The sequence below is a fragment of the Tachyglossus aculeatus genome, chromosome 18 (genome assembly GCF_015852505.1).
Source record: "Tachyglossus aculeatus isolate mTacAcu1 chromosome 18, mTacAcu1.pri, whole genome shotgun sequence".
NCBI lineage: Eukaryota > Metazoa > Chordata > Mammalia > Monotremata > Tachyglossidae > Tachyglossus > Tachyglossus aculeatus.
The window spans coordinates 14,672,434-14,679,168 of NC_052083.1; the positions used below are offsets into that span (position 1 = coordinate 14,672,434).

The 6,735-nt window shown below is 50.6% G+C and overlaps 1 protein-coding gene across 4 annotated transcripts in view; it reads right to left on the reverse strand.

Annotated features, from left to right (window-relative positions):
• The window catches only part of EZH2 (enhancer of zeste 2 polycomb repressive complex 2 subunit), a 59,904-nt gene extending 53,634 nt beyond the window's left edge, over positions 1-6,270 (reverse strand). For all 4 annotated transcript variants that reach the window (XM_038760479.1, XM_038760478.1, XM_038760477.1 and 1 more), the window contains exon 1: positions 6,197-6,270. The gene's annotated coding sequence lies outside the window, so the exon portion shown is untranslated. The remainder of the gene's footprint in view (positions 1-6,196) is intronic.
• Positions 6,271-6,735: the final 465 nt, after the last annotated feature.

A 6,735-nucleotide genomic window follows, 5' to 3' on the forward strand; every position in this document is an offset into this window, starting at 1 on the left:
ATTTAATGTTAAATGTAGCTCGAAGGTGTGGCTGTTAAAATCATTCAAGAAGCCAGATGTGGCACATAATAGAGGCCTCTGAGTAAACTAGGTTAGACTTTAGCACACATCCTTCGTTTCAGCTCTTCACTTCAATATAATTATGTGGGAATAAAAATAAAATTAATAAAAAGGCCCTTGACCAAAACTCAATCATTCACCTCCAACTCCCAGATGCAAGTCTACCGTTTCACTGAATGCCTAGATTCCTGCACTTTTACCCCCAATCTCTTACAAAGAATGTGCCTTCCAACGAATTTACTGAGCACCTACTTGGGGCAGGGCACTGAACTAAGTGCTTGGGAGAGTGCCCCAGAGGCTCAAGTGATGGAATTTTTAGTAAGCCCTCAGTATGTGCCCAGCAAGAAATACCAGATAATCAGATAGCACCAGTCCCTGCCCTCCAGAAGTTTATAATCCAAAGGTGAAGAGTCAGGTTTATATCACTTACTAATAGTGGGAAAAGGAGGGGGAAAACCCAGATAAAAGTGGTAACAGTGACAAAAGGAAAAAGTGATTAAGTGGAGCATATGAAACTGAATATACTGAAGTGTCACGGGTAGGTATTACAGCCATACTCCACTCCACACCCGGGCTGTATCTTCAAGAAAGTATTAGGAACTGCTGTATCGGAGGCACGGTTTTCTCAGATTTACATGCAGTTAGTTGGCTAGGTTCCCTTCTATCCAATCTGATTTCCTCATCGTCTACCCCAGCACTCAGTACCACGCTTGGCACATAGCAAGCGCCTAACAACTACCACAAGTCTTGTTATTCCTTTCTAGAACCAGTCTGGACTCAATGGTCAAGCCCTACAGAAGAATCAAAATTACATGGTAAATTCCTCCCCATCCCACATTCCCTTCCCTTTTCCTAAAGGCAGTGAGGCGGCTTGGTTAAACTCTGCCACCCCAGTGCCTGGTGAAGGGGGGACCGACAGCCCCCCCTCTCTCTCGCTCGCCCCGCCACCTCGGCGGAGGCTCTCCGCTGGCCACTGAGAACTGCCCCTTCTCATCATTCTTTGGTCACCCCAGGGTGTCTTCTCCCCTGACCCTGCACCTACCACCCTCCTTCGTTTGCCAGCAAACCAAACTCAAAGGGCAGCCAACCCCATGGCCAGGAAAGCCAGCGGTGGTGTCCGCTTTGCGGAGGAGCCAACAAGCCCAGGGCTAAAGGCAGTGGGAAGTGGGGAGCTTCTGGGGGCTGTGAGGGGAGCACTTGAGGAGAAAGGAGTTCAGGATCGGGTTGGGGGAACGCTTGGAACCGGGGAGAACGAGAACCGAGTGGCTCAAGGGGAAGAGGCAGGGAGAGAAGGGAACTGATTTACCAGCAGTGATTGGGCATACCTCTGGGGATGAAAAACGAACCCTGGAGCAGTAGGTGCATGTGACACAGCTCCAGGTTCCCTGTCCTCTGGCGTGGCCATAAACCCGGGGAATAAAGTCACCGCTGGAAGAGGTGACTTTAAATCTGTCTGATTTGATGGAGGAGGTTCTTCCGGGCAGGAGGAAGGGTATGAGCAAGGAGTTGAAGGTGGGGGAAGTAGAAGAAGAGACACAATAGGAGGAGCAAAGAGAGTGACTGCTGGGGAGTAGCAGGTGAGGAGAACTGACACGGAAGATGAGCTAGTGAGCCGGTGGTGAGCCTTGAAACCAAATAGCGGACGTTTCTCATTGTATATGAAAGACTGGACTAAACACAAAGTTATAACTATTCCCTTATTTTCTTCCATATCCCTCATCCTGACAAAGTTCTTCGGAAGATAGTTATGATTTTCTTAAAACCTTTATAGAATTCAACTCATCACACCTTCAGCCTGCCAATTTCTCTGCTGTCTTTCTTTTGCACTACACTCTGCACATTTTTTGTACTTACAAAGCCAAACTGACCTCTCTTTTACACGATTCTAAATTATTTCAGAGATATCATGACTGAGTCTTCTAGACTGTGAGCCCACTGTTGGCTGGGACTGTCTCTGTATGTTGCCAACCTGTACTTCCCAAGTGCTTAGTACAGTGCTCTGCACACAGTAAGCGCTCAATAAATACAATTGATTGATTGAGTCAATGCGTTACTCTTCATTCACCTATGTTTTTAAGGTTCTGCCTAAGTCATTTGTTTATATGAAGAGGTAGCGCATTGACATTATTGGAATGACTTTCTCATTAACAAGTATTTGCTTTAACTGAACTATATTTTTAAAAAATAACTTCTTTTGCAACACACCACATAGAAACTTGTGATCTCATTCCAACATTACAGGAAAGCTTTCCTAGCTGGCCACAGTGCCTTCCATTGTAGCAGAGCTGCCGTGTTTTTATACGACCACCACTTATAAGTATTTGTGTATTCAAACTAAGAGCCTGGGGCCCTATGGAATCTCAAAATGACTACAAATCCAATTTGGAGCAAGCTCACCTTGCTGTGCTGCACAACTTAATTCATCTTATTTTTACGAGAAAACTCTCAGAAGTGACATAGGTAAACGGGTACGTCAGAAACACTTTCTGATGATTACCCCAAGCATTAACACAGTTTAGTGACCACAGCTCTTAATAACTGTAGTATCTGTTAAGTGTTTACTATGTGCCAAGTACCGTACTAATAAGTGCTGGGGTAAATTAAAAGTACTTGCGCTTTGGACACAGTCCCTATCCTACATGGGGCTCCCAGGGAGAACAGGTATTGAATCACCCTTTTACAGATGGGGAAAGTGAGGCGTGGAGAAGTGAGGTGAGTTGCCCAAGGTCACACAATGGGAAAGTGGGAGAGGTGAGACTAGAACTCAGGTCCTCTGACTCCCGGGCCTGTGCTTTTTCCTCTAGACCAGGCTGCTTCTCCGGGTCTCTGGGCATACTATAAATACATAACATTAAATACTTATAGCTTACACTAAACTCACACTTGTTCTCCTATACAATTTTTGATTCAATCCAAAAAGGCTCATAGATGCAATTGTCAGGGGTTTTTTTTTTAAACAGATATACTAAAATACAAATTAGAAGACTACTAAGAGTTCCTTCATAATGGCTTTTCTCTTTCCATTTCCATCACTGGGAATTTTAGAGTCAGACATTCCCTCTGAAGAAACTCACCTTCTGAAGTCACAATCACTTATTTTCACAATATGGAACAGCACAGTGGGTACACACAGAAAGAAGTAGATGGGTCTTTATGAAATGATTTTGATCACTAGAGCTAGGACTCTAAAGCTATAGCTAGTGTAAACTGACCTAAATACCGTAGTATCTTTTCCCAAGAGTGAAATTAATTTTTTTAAAAAACCCAGTAGGTCACATATGTGTTACTACAAACAGATTGTTTTTCTTTCCCCCTTAAACATTGAGGTCAGTGCTTGTACGCTGGATCCCTTAGTATAGAAAGTGCACGGTGAATTTAATCTTTCAACGACGAAAACACTTTCTGCTAAGCAAAAATACCAGATACGTGGGTGTGTACACCGTGCCTCGTGGAGGACGGCGCGTTAATTTCAGAACATTACTTACAAGCTCCAAAATATGTTTATAACGATCCGGTAGACGACGGGCTTGAACTCCTACGTTTAAAACAAGCGAGTCTACCTTAACGGGTTCATTCATATCCGCACTACTACCCCCGTCGTTTACGAATCCATTTATTAATAAGACACAGGCACGAAGCCTCTCTCTGATCCACGGTGTCATCACACGTTCGGTCCAAGAACGCAACTCAAAACTTCCAGGGGTCGCCCCCAAAGGAGTTGCTAAAACGTGGGCCTGAACGGAGGGTCCCCCCACCCACCCCCCAATCGGGAGTCTGGTGCTCTCCAGCACCAGTCCCGCGCCCTGATGAGCAATCCACTAATTTCGCGAAGCAACTTGGCCCACTGAGGTGACTTTCCGCTCTCCCGATGAGGGAACCGGTTCCCCGGGTGCCCCTCCACTTTTCGAAACGCGTCGGTTGCCAGCGCAAAAATGCCGCCTCCAAGTATCTGAGCGCCGGTTGGCTCCCCGAGTGGAGGGGGGGGACGAGGGGGACCCCGAAGAACCTGCCCTTCCCTCTTTCCCCTCCCCACGGGCAACATCCCGGCCGGGCCAGGGGGGAGGAATTCCCCATCCACGGGGGGCCATGCCCGCCGGGCAAAAACTCGATGCAATCAATCAATCGTCTTTATTGGGCGCTTACTGTGTGCAGGGCGCGGAGGGAAGTACAAGTTGGCAACATCTAGAGACAGTCCCTACCCAACAGTGGGCTCACAGATGCAGAGGAGTTAATAATGGTGGTATTTGTTAAGCGCTTACTACGTGCCAAGTATTCCTTCATTCATCCCATCGTATTTATTGAGCGCTGACTGGGTGCCGAGCACCGGACTGAGCGCTTGGGAAGTCCAAGTCGGCCACAGATCGGGGCGGCCCCTGCCCAACCACGGGCCCCCAGACGAGAAGGGGGGACAATCAATCAATCAATCAATCAATCAATCGTATTTATTGAGCGCTTATTGTGTGCGGAGCACTGTACTAAGCGCTTGGGAAGTACAAGTTGGCAACATATACAGTCCCTACCCAACAATCAATCGTATTTATTGAGCGCTTACTGCGTGCAGAGCACTGGACTAAGCGCTCGGTAAGTACAAGCTGGCAACATATAGAGACAGTCCCTACCCAACAATCAATTAATCGCATTTATTGAGCGCTTACTGCGTGCAGAGCACTGTACTAAGCGCTTGGGAAGTACAAGTTGGCAACAGATAGAGACAGTCCCTACCCAACAATCAATCAATCGTATTTATTGAGCGCCTACTGCGTGCAGAGCACTGGACTAAGCGCTGGGGAAGTACAAGCTGGCAACATATCTCTCTATATGTTGCCAATTTGTACTTCCCCAGCGCTTGGTACACTGCTCCGCACACAGTAAGCGCTCAACAAATACGATTGATGATGATGACATAGAGACAGTCCCTACCCAACAGTGGGCTCGCGGTCTAAAAGGGGGAGACAGAGAACAAAACCAAACATACTAACAAAAGAAAACAAATAGAATAGCTATGTACAAGTAAAATGAATAGAGCAATAAATATGTACAAACATATATACAAGCAGTGTTCTGGAGGTCCCCCGGCGCCTGCCCCTCCCTTTTTTTTTTTAAATGGCATTTATTAAGCGCTTACTATGCGCAAAGCACTGTTCTAAGCGCTGGGGAGATTACAAGGCCATCAGGTTGTCCCACGGGGGGGGCTCACAGTCTTCATCCCCATTGTTACAGATGAGGGAACTGAGGCCCAGAGAAGTTCAGTGACTTGCCCCAAGTCACACAGCTGACAATTGGCAGAGCCGGGATTTGAACCCATGACCTCTGACTCCAAAGCCCGTGCTCTTTTCCACTGAGCCATGCTGCTTCTCCCTTTTTAGACTGTCCCCCTTTTAGATTGTGAGCCCACTGTTGGGTAGGGACTGTCTCTATACGTTGCCAATCTGCACTTCCCAAGCGCTTAGTACAGTGCTCTGCACGCAGTAAGCGCTCAATAAATACGACTGATTGATTGTTGGGTAGGGACTGTCTCTATCTGTTGCCAATCTGCACTTCCCAAGCGCTTAGTGCAGCGCTCTGCACATAGTAAGCGCTCAATAAATATGACTGATGATGATGATGATGATGACCCCCGGGAGGCTTCAGGTTGGGGACGGACCGGCTCCACCTGGGGCCGACTTGGACTTCCCGGGCGCTTACTACAGTGCTCCGCGCACAGGCAGCGCTCGGTCGATATGAATGGATGAATGAAAAGGGGGGGAGGGGGGCGGCGGGCCCCGGCGTGTGTGTGGTGGTGGTGTGTGTGTGTGGGGGGGGGGTTTCCCTTCCTCAAGCCGCCCCTCCTCTCCCCTCCCCCCACCCCCCGCGCGCGCGGGCTCCCTCCCTCAGCCCCACAGCCGGTCCTTTGTCTGGGAGGGGGCTCGCTCCCGCCAAGTTGCCGCCGTCCCGCGGCCCGGCCGGTCCCACAGAGGGGGGGCGGCGGGCCCCCGGCGGCAGGAGGGGTGTGTGTGTGTGTGTGTGTGTGTGTGTGTGTGTGTGTGTGGTGGGGAACGGGGGGCGCTTCCCCCGGGGGGTCCCCGGTCCCGGTCCGGCCCGAGGGGCGTCTCTCCCGGTCCTACAGAGGCGTCGCCCGGGGAGCCGCCCGCCTTACCGCGCCGCCTCACGCGTCCACCTCCGCTCCCGCCGGGTCCTCGCCGCCTTCTGCGGCCCCGCGGGGGTCGGGCCGAGCGACCGGACCGAGCGCCAAACCCCGCCGGCCAATCGCCATCGCCCTCATTGGACCCCGCCAGCAAGCCCCGCCCCGATTGGACGGACGGGGGGGCCGCCCCTGGGCCAATCAGCGGGGCGCCTGGGCGCCGGGCCCCAGACAGACACGCGCGCGCGCGCGCGCGCACGGACAGGCAGACGGACGGGGGCCGCCCGCCCGTTCGGTTCTCCCGCGCCGCGCCTGAGGAGGCGAGGGAGGAGGAGGGGCCGGCGCGCCGGGCCCGTCATCCCGCCGCTCTTGGCGGGAAATAGATCATCATCAATCGCATCGATTGAGCGCTTACTATGTGCAGAGCACTGGACTAAGCGCTTGGGAAGTACAAATTGGCAACACCTAGAGATAGTCCCTACCCAACAGCGGGCTCACAGTCTAAAAGGGGGAGACAGAGAACAAAACCAAACATCCTAACAGAATAAAATGAA